The sequence below is a fragment of the Medicago truncatula genome, chromosome 5, assembly GCF_003473485.1.
Source record: "Medicago truncatula cultivar Jemalong A17 chromosome 5, MtrunA17r5.0-ANR, whole genome shotgun sequence".
Taxonomy (NCBI): Eukaryota; Viridiplantae; Streptophyta; class Magnoliopsida; order Fabales; family Fabaceae; genus Medicago; species Medicago truncatula.
In genome coordinates, this window is record NC_053046.1 from 17,109,604 (window position 1) to 17,124,225 (window position 14,622).

At 32.2% G+C, this 14,622-nt stretch overlaps 1 long non-coding RNA gene and 2 pseudogenes across 1 annotated transcript; 1 reads left to right on the forward strand and 2 right to left on the reverse strand.

Annotated features, from left to right (window-relative positions):
• Positions 1-1,472: 1,472 nt before the first annotated feature.
• LOC11413973 (protein RDM16-like) lies at positions 1,473-5,896 on the reverse strand (annotated as a pseudogene).
• Positions 5,897-7,354: 1,458 nt separating this feature from the next.
• Positions 7,355-7,907, reverse strand: LOC120580605 (uncharacterized). Its single transcript, XR_005646398.1, has 2 exons — positions 7,719-7,907; positions 7,355-7,623 (listed from the first exon to the last, which is right to left on the reverse strand). It is a non-coding gene; the product is annotated as an uncharacterized lncRNA (long non-coding RNA).
• A 4,067-nt stretch (positions 7,908-11,974) lies between these two features.
• Positions 11,975-13,908, forward strand: LOC112422052 (putative protein TIC 214 N-terminal part; annotated as a pseudogene).
• The last annotated feature ends 714 nt before the right edge of the window (positions 13,909-14,622 follow it).

Sequence of the window (14,622 nt, forward strand, 5' to 3'; positions counted from 1 at the left end):
AATCCAAGATCCATCAACTCCCTGCAAAACAACAACAAGCTATAACAATTAACAGCCATTTCTAGCCCAACAATCTGAATTCAATCACTATGGACCGAACTGGATTTCACGACGAGGACGGCCACCAAACATCAATGTTGTGGCAACAAACCAAACCAGGAAAATTGCAAATCGCAACAGATCTAGAAGAATCAGAAATCAACAGGTGGTGCATCAACATGACGATGTGTTTGCGGCGGCATAACAATACACATTCAAACTCACTAAACAACAAGTCGTTGACAGCGCTGTTGTTGAAGGAGACGAACCCACCATAGCAAACCAATCTCGGTGTCGACCAATGAAACCACCACCGAATGAAAGAACATGAGCATACCTGTGAACTGTCGCCGAAAACAGAGGTTGCGCTGGTCAACTTTGAAAGAAAAACCACGAGGACCAAAAGCTTCCTGAGAATTTTGGAAACCGCAGATAATGTAATCACTTCATGAGAATTTCGAAAACCGTAGAAAATTGAACGAAATCCGCAGGAATTAGAGTCGGAAATGAGTCGATTCCATTTGAGTTTGGCTCGTTTAAAGTTCACAAACAACTCGGTTCAGCTCGTTAGGTTCATCTCATTAACTTGAAACAAATAATTTAAATAAAAGTAAATTTTGTTTTTTTTTTGGAAAAAAAAATACAATAGTAACTCAACTTTTTTGGCATCAAATCCTCTTAAATGGATTAAAGATTAAACTCTATGCACATAGAACTCAATCAACTCCCATGTATTTGTATCGTAAATATGTTTCACGTTCTTTGTTTTATAGTCTTATATGATTTATGGTATTTCTTATTTTGTTCAAAAAAACTCCACTAGAAGCAATTGCATATCTGTTAACTCACCAAAAGACTGGATAGGCATCCTAATAATGTTGACCAAAATAAGGCTGCATACCATGTAGAAGCTTATTAGTTTCTGATTTCCCCCTAATTTAGTAGCACTCTATGTTTTGTAGATTTTGCTCTTGATAAAAGTTTTACCTGTTAGTGAACTGAAAATTAACGGAGATATGATGTTGACGGCGGAAGTGATTCCTGAGAGACATCCTTGAACCATTCCCTAAATCAAAAACTGAACTTCTAAGCACATGGAGATGAAATTGTTCAAAGTTTTCTGATTAGTTTTCAACATTGTAATCCGAACTTTCCGAGCCAGTCTTGTATTCTCTAACATACTCTTTCAACATATTTCTATCATTAGATAAAATTCAAAAATAGATCCCTGTCATTAGGTCCAAATTGTTTGGATGCAATGCTGGTTAGCTGTGGCAATGGAAATGTGAGAGATTAGAGTACGATTCCGAAGTATTAAAACAATAACAAATATGAAAATATGATAGAGGGAGTAATAACAGATGTAAATCAATAAGAAACTTATAGATGGCCGCATTATAACACATTTATGGATACGGCTAAGCATAAGTTTCCTATCTCTTAATTGACTTGCTTCCACCTTCAACCACAACAATGCTAATGCCATCACAAATTACCGCACATCCAGTCAAACGATTTTCTTGAGCAACTCTAAAGCGGGCATTGGGATGAGAGAGGCCATTTACCCTGTAAAGTGAGACAAGTGTGTCCAATGTATTTGGCTCATCAAACAGTTTCCTTTTCTTCTTCTCGCGCAGCTCAGCAGGAGTAAGCTTGCGTGCAATATTCCTATCTATGTGAGCCTGCTCACGCTCAGCAGTTGCATTACGTACTTCCTTTTCAAGCCGGGTGGGATCTTGAGTCGCTTCTGTCCCTAGTACCTTATGTAAATTACTCATCTTGATCTTTGGTTTTGGCGGTTCTTTTACACCCTGTCGCTCTTTCTCCTTAGCTATACGCCCTTGAGTCCTTAGTTTCTTCTGCTCCTGTTTAGTTGGCTTGAGAGGTTGAGGTGGTGGAGGGGCGGGCTCAGCAGGCGGTTCAATAGGCCGAGGATGTTCCACATAAAAGTCGAATTTTTCCATTTTCAGATCGCCTTCATCTATAGTACCGTTGGCAATGTCAGGATAATTTCCGGAATGCAGAAGTGCCATGTCCCACCACTCAATATCTGGAATTGGGTCCTTCAGTTTTGCTTTCATTACAACTCTCTCTGTGCTTGTTTCGCCTTCTGCTCTCTTGTTGAGCTTCTCCAAATTCACTCTTCAATTTTATTGATTCAGCATCTCTTGACCATTTTCCATCCTCCACAAACAGAAAATCCAATACAGGTTTTAGTATTTCAAATGCATCTTTCTTATGTTTATTAATGTTGAGCTGCTAAGGTTGCTTGGCTTAGTTACATTAACAAAATTTCCATGTTCATCTATTTCACGTCCCTGGGCGTCAAGACGAAGAACAGGAGCCTTGGTTGGTTTCTGAGGAATTTTCTTCAGCTTCTCTGACAATAATTTCTGCTTTGGTTGACTTTTCTTTTTCGAGGTTAATCATGCCATAACTTTTGATTGATTGAATCGTCTTCGTGAGCGTAACTTGGTTTATAAGGATTGATTCAAGTGCAAATTATAAGAACAGATTTGAGAGGAAAATAAAATAAAAGAGTCCATGTTCAAAAGGAAGAAATAGTGGAAGATTAATTGGAACGACTGATGGAGGTGAAGAAGGAGAAATAGTTGAAGACTCGTTTGACAAGATAGAAGAACAATATTTACCAAATTGGCAATTGTTTATTATGAGAGAATGTGTGCAAAAAAAAAAAATCAGAAATTTGTTGCATAAAAAGATAGTAATTAACAAATGTTTGTTACGAAAGAAAGATAACATATTATATTTATTAGAAAGAGAAAGTGTGTACAACAAAATGGAAATATATTTATAGATTAAAATGAGGATATAATAAGAAGAAGAAATACAAAAATACACTTCACTATTTTAGATTAATATTCTCAAACGACGCTTAAAAATGTACAGAGGGAGTAACATTTTTTTTATGATCTTCAAATAACTTTTAACTTATAATTTTTTCTCTCTAAATATTACTCTTGTTATCTTAATTTAATTTTTTTTTGTTATTAATTAGATATAACTATTTTATGTCATACAATATTCATTACTTCAACTCTTAATTTTATCAAACACTATACATTCAATAAATTAATTTATTTAACCTTAACAAAATATATTATTTATAATAAGCTAACAAACTTATCGCCTATCCGCTATATACGAGCATGTAATTTATCCTCTATTTTTTACCAAAAAATAAAAGTGATTTTACTTTTTTTTAGGGGAAAGAACCTAAGTGTTAGAGTCAATGAGCAACTTCACAAAACATAAGGAGTTCTTTAAAAGAAAAACATAAATAAAAAGTTAATCTTAGCTCTTGTAAAAAAAGAGGAATTTATTCTTAGCTGATACTCCCTCGGTTCCTTCTAAGTGTCTTTTTAGGATGATTTTTCGTTCCTATTTAACTGTCTTTTTTATATTTTAAGGGTATGATTTGTCAATTATATCATTTGTCAATTACTCTTATCTTTTTCAATAAAACTAATTAATGCTATCTATTTGGAAAACTAAAGTTTTTTCTAAACAAAGTTTTTTTTAAACAAAGTTTGTTTCTTGTTATCTTCAAATTTAAACAAAATTTTGTTACAAACAATGATTCCAAGAAGAGTTAAAATTCTATAAATAAGATGAGTAATAATTGTTAAAATTTTAAGTTCGAACTAAAAGAACATATTTAAGAGAAGAAAATTAAAAGACTCCATGAATGTTCAAAAGAAAGAAAAAGTGGAAGACTCGTTGAAATTGCTGATGAGAGGTCAAGAGATAGCAATAGTTGAAGACTCATTTGACAAGATACAAGAACAAGAACATGAACAAGATGACAATGAAGAAGAAGTTTCATCAATATAAGAAAATTAAAAGACTCCATGAATGTTTAAAGAAAGAAAAAGTGGAAGACTCGTTGAAATTGTTGATGAGAGGTGAAGAGAGAGCAATAGTTGAAGACTCATTTGACAAGATACAAGAACAAGAACATGATCAAGATGACAATGAAGAAGAAATTTCATCAATATAATTTTTATATTGACTTAAAATAATTAAAAAGGTGCGCACAATATTTAAAAAATTGACAATTGTTTTTTATCCTTTTTAAGTGTCTTTTTAGAAAATTAACATAAAAATAGCGATGTGTATTTTTGCACATTTTCTTCCTATTATACCCTCATTTTAATCCACCAATAAATTCCTATTTTTTTACACAAACTTTATCTTTCCAATAAATTTAATATGTTATTTTTCTCTCGTAACAAACGATTGTCAGTTATGATCTTATTCTCCAACAATTTTATTTTTTTTGTGCACTATCTCTCTTATCTCTCTCATTACAAACAATTTTAAATTTTTTAAACTACATAAAGTCAATATAAAAATTATTGCAACTTCACATTAATCAAAAGTTAAGAAAAAATTAACTTTCTTTCAACTTCTTTAATTAAAGTTAAGACTTCAACTATGGCTTCAACCAATGGTAGAGTCACACTTGAAAGTTTTAACAATCGCTGCTCATTTAATTTATAGAATTTTAACTTTTCTTGGAACCATTGTTTGGAACAAAATTTTGTTTAAATTTGAAGATAACAAGAAACCAACTTTGTTTAAAAAAACAAGGCTTAAATATATATTTCATCCTTCCAATTAGGGGTCGTTTAAAAATTGGTCACTGTAATCGCTAATCCTGACAATTTACCCTTGCATTGTTTAAGCATTTAAAATTTCGTCCCCCTCCCCACTTAATCACTGCCATGTCACTAATTTGATGACGTGACAATCACTGCCATACATGAAATTCCAATTTTACCCCTGGATTTCCAATTCTTTCTTCAATATTTTGTCCTCTTCTTAAGGGCAAAATTGGAATTTCATGTGTGGTAGTGATTGCCACATCATCGAATTAGTGACGTGGCAGTGATTAAGTTGGTCAAATGACGAAATTTTAAATGATTAATGATTGCAAGACTAGTTTGCAAGGATTAGCGAATACAGGGACCGATTTTTAAACGACCCCTAATTGCAAGGATGAAATACATATTTAAGCCAAAAAACAAACTTTAGTTTTCCAAATAGATAACATTAATTAGTTTTATTGATAAAGATAAAAGTAATTGACAAAGGGTATAATTGAAAAATCATACCCTTAAAATACAAAAAAGACAGTTAAATAGGAATGAAAAATCCCTCTAAAAAAACACTTAAAAAGGAACGGAGGGAGTATAAGAGAGAGAGCGCAAAAAAAAAAGAATTTGTTAGAGAAAAATATAATAACGGACAATTGATTTGTTATGAGAGAAAGATAAGGTTGAGGCATCCGACGGTTTTACGACTATTCAACACAACTGTCATCTCATGGTTGTGTCTACCGTCTTTGAGGCTCCAATCACAACAACCAACAAATAATCTCTCACATGAAACTGACACTCACATTTAACTAAATCAGATATTTTGTGCCTTGACAACTTATACTCGGTATATCAACCTCATCTTTCGTATATCACTATAAAAAATGCATTTATGCCATTTCCACCTTTATCTAATTTACCGATAACTGTTGAAAATCCTAGCTTTCTTGGTTCCTCTCGAAACAAATCTTCTGTGTAGCAAACTTTTGTTTGGTGGTAAAATATTCTTGATGATCAATAGAAACAACAGTATATGGAGGTACAACAACCAGAGGAGCATCCTCTACTTTCGCATCGCCGAAAGGAATGTAAACTTTCGGTAAAACAACCGAAGGAGCATCCTCTATTTTTTCCTTTTTGAAATCATCTATAACTTCAAGTGCAACAACCGGAAACACAGCATGTGGTTCAATCTGAGGTGGAAATTCATTGGAGGCATCAACGGGAACATCCATTACTAATACGTGTGAAAGCATGGTTAGAATCCGAAACACCTTGTTGGTTGATCAGATTAGATAAAATCTGAAACATCCATTACTAATCTGTACTCATGGTTTTCAGATTGTATAATCTGAAACACCTTGCTGGTTTTCGAATTTTAGAATCTGAAACGTGCTAGTACATATTCATTGATATGATAAAAAATAAAGCGTCTAGATATCGAATGAGGGAGGTTTTATGTAAACATTACCTTTGCATACAAAAATGATGTTGTAAACTCCCCTTGATGACCAGATTGCTACTCCAAATCACGTTTCGGGCAAAATGGTGTATTTTTGGAGGTGTATGGAGTGTTTGGTGATAAAGGTGATGAACTTCTTCTAGGTCCTGGGCACACCTTATATATTCAAACTTTTCGGATTATATAACCCGAACTTTTCCGATATTTTTCTCGCTTTTTTTAAAAGTGGATCTTTCGGATCATACATTCGAAAATATACAAATAAAATTCAGATTATACAATCTAAAGCTGGTTTAACCCTACTCTTGTCAAGGATGGCTCACAGTCAGGCTGGGCTTCAATTTTTTTTTTTTACACTTTTCGGATTTTAGGTTCCAAACTTATTTTGGATTCTAAAATACAAACAAAGGATAATTTTGAAAAGAAAATAAAAATAGGGCTTGCGAGTTGGGGGAATGCCATAGGATGAAACCATTATTTAGGTTCCCTGATTGTCGTAGTTTTCATCTGTTTTTTATTTTCTCATCAAAGTAAAAAAAAAATTAACCGTTATATCAAGAATTTCAAAAGGAAAACGAATGAAATGGTAAATGATGTAACAGAGAATATGAATATTTTCAAACGTGAGTACAAGCCTGAAGATACTAGTAGGTGATTTACAAGCTTTTATAATAAAAGAATTCGTTAAATAGTTATAATATAACCTATTAAAAAAATAAAATGCTTATAAATAAGTTTATTTATCTCATAAATTATTGCGATCAATAAAAGAAGTTTTTTTTTTTTAAGAAATCAAAATGGAATTAAATATCAAAAGTGATTCATCGCATGAGGTGTGCAAAAGATAATCACCCAGTTAAGTTACAATGTTAATGTTTGATGCCAAAAAAACTCCACACACAAACAAAAAGGAAGAAAGCTACCACATAACACCCATACATAGTAAAGGGTGCCGCCACCGGTCGGTATAACTGAAGGCGGGAGTAAGCAATTTAGCTTTCATCCAAGCATATGACAAAAACTTAACGCTATCCAATAAATGCGCCAAATCCTGAGCTTTGTGGGAAAAAATTCTGCTATTTATTTTATTCCAGACAACCCAGCAGCCGGCGTGCCAGATCACTTCGAGAAAAGAATGTATAACCGCAGTAATCCCACCAAATGTCTAAGTTGATGAAGATATTCTCGAATGGACTGAGGAGATGTGAAGGTGATACCGAGCCACTGATAGATAAAAGAATATGTTGTCTACTCAAATTGAAAGCAAACAAGCATATCATTGTGAAATTGTTTTTGAATGAATAATTGTAATGTGTAATCTATTGATCCCCTAATACCATATATTGTTATCCTATTGGATACAAATTAAGTAGTATTGCAATAACAAGAAGTCAAATAGCTTCTTTGTCTTCCTTCAAAAAGATGAGTAACTACAATAAGAGGATCATATTGGCTTCTTTGTCTTCCTTCAACAAATATTCTTCTACCATTTGAATCCTCCTGCAAAAACCAATCAACAACTCAATAAATTTTAGGGGACAATATGAATTATATAAACTATATGATCAGTGGATTCAGGCAAAACAAGAACTTACAAATTTCAATCTTTCAGCATATCACTTTTCGAATAACAGTGACGAAGCTCTCTCAAATTTATGCAGTTTTCTACCACATGTTTCAATCCTTTTTCTGTGACATCATTACAATGTTCCAGTATTAGATGCAAAAGCATAGGAAAACACTTTTAGATGATACAGAGTGATTTATCATCAACATCTGTGTATGACAAGATTGAGTTCTTTGAGCAAAGGGAAACAATCGGCAATGAGTAACAGGTCATAGTTATCAACAAAATTTTTGGAACAGGTCAGAGAGACCAGAGTTGTAATGTTTTGTGATAACAACCCATATGTGGGAATTCTTTCGGGGAGTTTGAGGGATGTGATGTTCAATGATGGAAAACAAAAGATTTGGACAAGAAGAGCGTCGAGGTCACATGTGTAGTGTGAGAAGTCAAGGGATGTGAGGTTGGTGAACCTTTTGAAGAGGTGACCAAAGAAAGGGTGTGTTTGATCATAGACAGTGAGTGAGAATCGGAAACTGTCGGTGATAGAGAGTAACTGTTTGGAGACGAGGGATAGAGAATTTAAGTAGCGACGTCTGTCGTCCTTGAAGAAGGATTTTAAGATGCAATTCCAACATTCATCGGGTAAATATGAACCTGCTGAATCTAAAACCATCATCTGTTGTGGAGATTTGAGAGAACACGTTATGTTTATTTTCATTGGATGGTGTGAGTGCTTCCGGTGATGAGTTAGGGTTTTGCGGAGAAGTGAAAATCGAGAAGAGAACGATGACGAGAAATCTCAACTATGATTTCAAGTTTTACGCTTAATGATTTTCCTGTTACGCATTAAACTTTTATAAAAATAAAAAAATAAAAAACAATCTATTTAAACAGTGTAATTGCTTTTTGCCCTCTATATTGTTGTGAAGACCCAAATTTATCGGAAGATATTAAGAACAAACTAAATCCATCCTATATACTATCCTAAAAACTAGAAACAATAAAAACAAACAAAATCTTTTTGGTATTTTTGAAATAAGATAAGAAAATAAAAACTAACCTAATCTAAATAAAAACAAAAACAAATCTAACCTAATAATAAGGAATATAATTTGTATCAAGTAATAAAGTAGTAAAATAAATTGTCACCACAACGATTGTCGTTATTCGAAAATCAAATAAAAGAAAAGATTGAAAAGTGGCTCCAGGGTTTTAATTGTCCTCCTCAATGCGACATTGGAGTTAATTCAATCAGTTAATTAATAGTTTATGACTTGTCTATTTAAATCTGATATCTTGTTACTTACATAACAAAACAAAAAAAGAATATACCTTGTTACTTGATTTCGTTACTTTTATATAACACACTCAACACAACCTAACGCAGACGAGAATCTCCTTTTACAAATCACTGGAAGCCAATAATCAACATGAAAAGGAAGAGAAATTCTCTCAAATCTTCACAACAACAACAATCGCTTTCTTCCATAATAACAAGAAGTAAAGCACTGCATGCTACTGCAACAAAATTTTATTTACTAGATGAATGTTGGAAATCTATCTTCAAATTCATCATCAACAACCACCGCGACTTCAAGTCTCTCTCCCTCGTCTCCAGACAATTTTTCTCCATCACCAATCGACTCCCCCTCCCTCTCACTATTCGTAAACAAACATGTCCTTTCCTCCCTCGCCTCTTCCATAGATTCACCAATCTCACCTCCCTCAACTTCACATGCTACTACTACTGCGGTGATGTAAGACCCGTAATTTTGAAAAATAAATAAATATTAATAATATAATATTATGTTCCCATATCTATTTTAATTGTTGTTCAACTAAAAATAAATAACACCTTCAACGATGAATTATTATCACTACTCGAATATTTTGTAGTTTTTGTCGCAATAGCGACTCATGATAAATTTTTCGGAAACTTTCTCGAGAATTTAATTTTCAGTCTCCTCAAACAAACAGAAATTTGATCGCGCTTAATTTTGAAAACAAATTCCGTTTTGTACGGAATTTTTTGTATAGACTCATAAAATTATTTATGATAGATTAATGTAGTGAAAATAATTTTCTAGTCGTGATAGAAACTTGAATAAAAAGTTATTTTATCGGTAAAAATGATTTTGAACATTTTTATCGGTGCACGTATCATTATCAACCGCGATCATTTAAAGTTAAGTGGCGTGTTATAGAAATGAATATGGGAAAATAATCATGATGAGATTTTTCAAAAGTAACTAAGTGTTTATGCTTAAAGGAATAGGTAGAACTTATATTAATTAAAGAACCAAATGTAACTAATAAAGTCTAATGAAGATTGACTTTGCTGAGATGAAAATATCTACTCTTATCGTCTTTCTAATTACACGTCACACACATATTACATGGTCCTAATCTTTTCACTTAAGTTAAGTTATATTTTTTCAAAGCCCTTATGTTATATGTATTCAAAACCAGTGTTATATATATATATATATATATATATATATATATATATATATATATATATATATATATATATATATATATATATATATATATAAAGAAATTATTCACTATTTTCGTTTACGTTTTTACCACTTTAGTTTATTTATTATTAATAGAAGTCACACCTATATCCAATAGGAAAATGTTACGTGAACACCCTTTAATCATACACTTTATTGTACACCCCATGCATTAAGGACATTTTGGTAAATTCATCTCACAACCATACTTTCTCTTTCATCTCCTCTCCCTTTTCCTTGCCACATGTCAGGATTTTGTGTGGATGTAAGAGGTGTATTGTCACATAGGGGTGTACATGTATCATCAGTCTATCCAATAATATCTATCTATAAAGAAAAAGAAAATAGAACTATGTAGTCTACGGACATTTAGATAAGCCTTAGTGTAGTCTACGAACTTAAAAATATTTTGGAAATATATAAATATGTATTTATGTAACTATGGGATTGTCGAAAAAAAATATACACAAATGCAAAGTTAATTTAATAGACTTAGCTGTAGTCATGGACTTTTGTGTGAAAATAGATTATAATAAGGTTTACTATTTTTGTCAGTTTTTAGAGAATCTATAAATTGTGCCTTGTAACTGCTTTTAATCTAAAACCAATGACTTTAGTTAGTAACTAAAAAGAATAGTTATTAGACACTAAAGATACTAATATTTTTAGAATGAGAACTTTAGAATAAAACTTTATATCGGCTAGATTTCTTTTCTCAAAGTAACGATTTAGAAAATAATAATTTTACTATGTGTATAATTTAGTCCTTTAGAAATAATAATAAATAAATGATTTAAGGATGAACTTATTTGATTGAACAACCATGGAAAATAATATTCATATGTAGTTGATAAATTTGGGTAGCATGCTTAAAGATTTAACGAGCTTAAAGAATTTGGATAACTTTGTTTTGTCGATACCCATTCTCTCGTCGAAATGAGGATTAGATTCAGGATCGACATCCAATACAGGTTTTAGTATTTCAAATGCATCTTTCTTATGTTTATTAATGATGACCTTTAATGTGCTAAGTTGCTTGGCTTAGTTACATTAACAACATTTCCATGTTCATCTATTTCACGTCCCTGGGCGTCAAGACGAAGAAAAGGAGCCTTGGTTGGTTTCTGAGGAATTTTCTTCGGCTTCTATGATAATAATTTCTGCATTTGTAAAGCCTTCTTAGCCTTTGCTAAGGCATCACTACTAGAGAAGCTTCCAAGTTTTCCAGCAGTTGTAGATACCCTGATAAGAAAGGAAGGAGGAGGGGCCAAAGATGTCTTAGGCCCACCAGCAGGCACCACAGCAGGTGATCCCACGGCAACGCCGTTATGCAGTAAATCATTCTTGTCCTTGGAATCACCATTAGTAACTTCCTCCTTACCCCTAGCCTCATTATCGTAATAATCGTTTTCTTTCCTCACTTTATCCCAAAATCTCATACGTTCTTTCTTCGCTTCAGAAACCCTAATTCTCTTAGCATCCAATTCCCGGTCCTCGCTATGTTCTCTATCTTTCCTCTTATGCGAGGAGTATTGCGGTTTCACTGAATCCTCCATCTCTTCGTAGTGCTTCGATATATACCTACCTTTGTTACCCTCTCTTTCGTCTCTATCGTATCCCCTATCCCTGTTTCTGCTTCCTTCTGGGTCTTCTCTGTGATGGCGGTAGTCGTCAGAATCGTGGTGGCTCCGGTGATGGTTACGGTCGCGGTCACGATTCGGAGTGTCCATCTCTGTTTCTCCTATCGAATTTGTCTCTCTCGTCCATGTTAGGGTTTGGGAAATACTCACGTCTCTTCCCTCCCTTTCTATCGTTAATTGGGTGGGATTTTTCAATGTTTGTTTATATATATATATATATATATATGGATTTGCTAGAACACATCCATTAGTTTTTATGTAGGAGTGTTTTAGCAAGTTGTAACTAAAAAGAGTTAATAAATACACCTTAAGGTGTATGTTGCTATAACACACCTTCTAAAAAAATAAGTGGGTGTGTTCAAGCAAATCCTATAGGCATTTGCTAGAATACACCCACTTATTTTTTAGGAGTATTTTAGCAAATCAATAACTAAAAAATGGTTAAATACACCCTAAGGTGTAGCTTTGCTAAAACACTCCCACATAAAAATTAGTATTCTAGCAAACCCCATATATATATATATATATATATATACCTACTTAGAATGTGTGTTTTACCAACATTCACCTTAAGGTGTATTTACAACTTTTTAGTTATATCTTTGCTAAAACACACCTTAATAAAAACTAGTGGGTGTATCCTAGCAAACCACATACATATATATATATATATATATATATATATATATATATATATATATATATATATATAATATCTAATCTAATATCTATTACATTCCCTTTCAGCTCTTTTCGGTTGAATTTTTTCTTTTCAAAAATGCCCTTAATTTTGAATAAAAATAACAATGTAACAAATAGATAAGTATAAATTTAAATATTATAAAAAAAATGTAACAAACACGATATGAATATATATATATATATATGTCTGTTTCTTTTTTCTTTATCATTTAAAAAGTGTAACAAACTATATGAGCATATTTATACTTACTTTTTCATTATCTCAATTATACCCTTAAACAATTTTTTCTATAATAAAGATTGTTGTTGGTGTCATTAAAAAAACTTAGATTATATTTTTTTGTTATATTGTTAGTGTCATTGAAATAAATAAATAATCATGAGTAGTTTGGTTTTTTTTGTGAAGGTCGGAGTTTGAACCCCACACCTTGCATATATTATGCACTGTCCCTACCAACTGAGCTAAGCTCACGAGGACCATGATTAGTTTGGTTTGTTATAACTTGAAAGCAACAAACATTTATATTTTTAGTTTTAATCCAAATCAAAATTTCATAAAAAAACAAGGTTATGCTTGAAAATACTAAATTCAGTCATTGTGACGGTACTCACTCTATTATGGATTTCTGACTACATTCTCCATAAGGCCATCTTATCTCTTCCTTATTCGAGACGGAAATAGCAGCAACAACTGGGTTTATTACGGGGTAGCTTATGATGGTCATATCAATATATTATGTGCCTTTGTATTTGGCTTTGATTAGACCTCATACAATAATTGTCATAACTCTACCGTATCTTTTCTTTAATTTCATATACAAAAACGATAAACACTATAATTTGGATTCTGGATACAAGTTGGATTCTGGATACAAGAATTCAAATTCATGCGTAAATTTCGTATTTACAGAGTATTCTTTAACAATATTTTTAATTTTCAGTTATCAAACCCCTTTCTTTTCCTTTCCCAAGTTCAATCTTACTAAGAATAATGAATATTTATCTCTTTCGATCCAGCAATAAATTTTTATTCTTAATAAGTAGTTTTCTATGTTGCTTAATTGGTCATATCTTTTTGATGAAATGTATTCGATTGATATTATTAGTTTGGTCAAAGAAAAAAATTCGATCAAATCTAAGTTAACTATGCGATTTGATAAGTACATTCTATTACAATTGTGAAATTATGTGGGTCAAATATTTGTTGTTTTTTCATTTGTTATTGTTGCCCACTATTTAGGCAGAACACCGGTTCCATATTTTTTATACTGATTAAATCTTAGAATTATAATACGAAGAGAAGGGAAAGGTTGAAATCAATGTTGAAAGAGAAATTGATGTTGAAATTGATTCATAAACGGAAGAAACTAAACAAGAACAAAACGGTTCCATCGAAGACGAAGAAGATCTTATTTCTTATCTTTTCCCGAAAAAAGATAAGGCTTTGGACAACTTTGAGCAAGATAATAATCTCTTCGCATTGGAAAAACATCTTGTAACTACTCTTTTTTATTATCGAAAATGGAATAGGCCATTGCGATATATAAAAAACGATCACTTTGAAAGAGTCATGCGAGATGAAAATTCACAGTTTTTTTTCATATACGTTAAAGTGATGGAAAATAACGAATATATTTCACGTATCCACCTGATTTATCTAGTTTTCTGAAAACAATGGAAAAAAATGGAACTCTTCGCAAGAGATAAAATCTCCTATAATAATACTAAATTGTCTAATTGTTGGAGCTCTACTAATAAAGAAAAAAGAAAGAAACTAAGCAATGAATTTTTTAAAAGGGCTAAAAAGTTCTAGATAAGAAATATAAGAAATATATTCTTGTGGGAAAGTCTTTGAGATATAGGCATTGGGTGGCTCACCAAGCTTTTCAATTAGTGTATGAGGTCAAAGCTAATGTCAGTTTAGTCGAGAATAAGCACTTTAGTGCCGATCTTTAAGAACAAGGGGGATATACAAAATTGTGCAAATTATAAGGGGTTAAACTTATGAGTTATACCATGAAGTATGAAAAAAAGGGATTGAACCGAGAATAAGAAAAAAGATATAAATTAC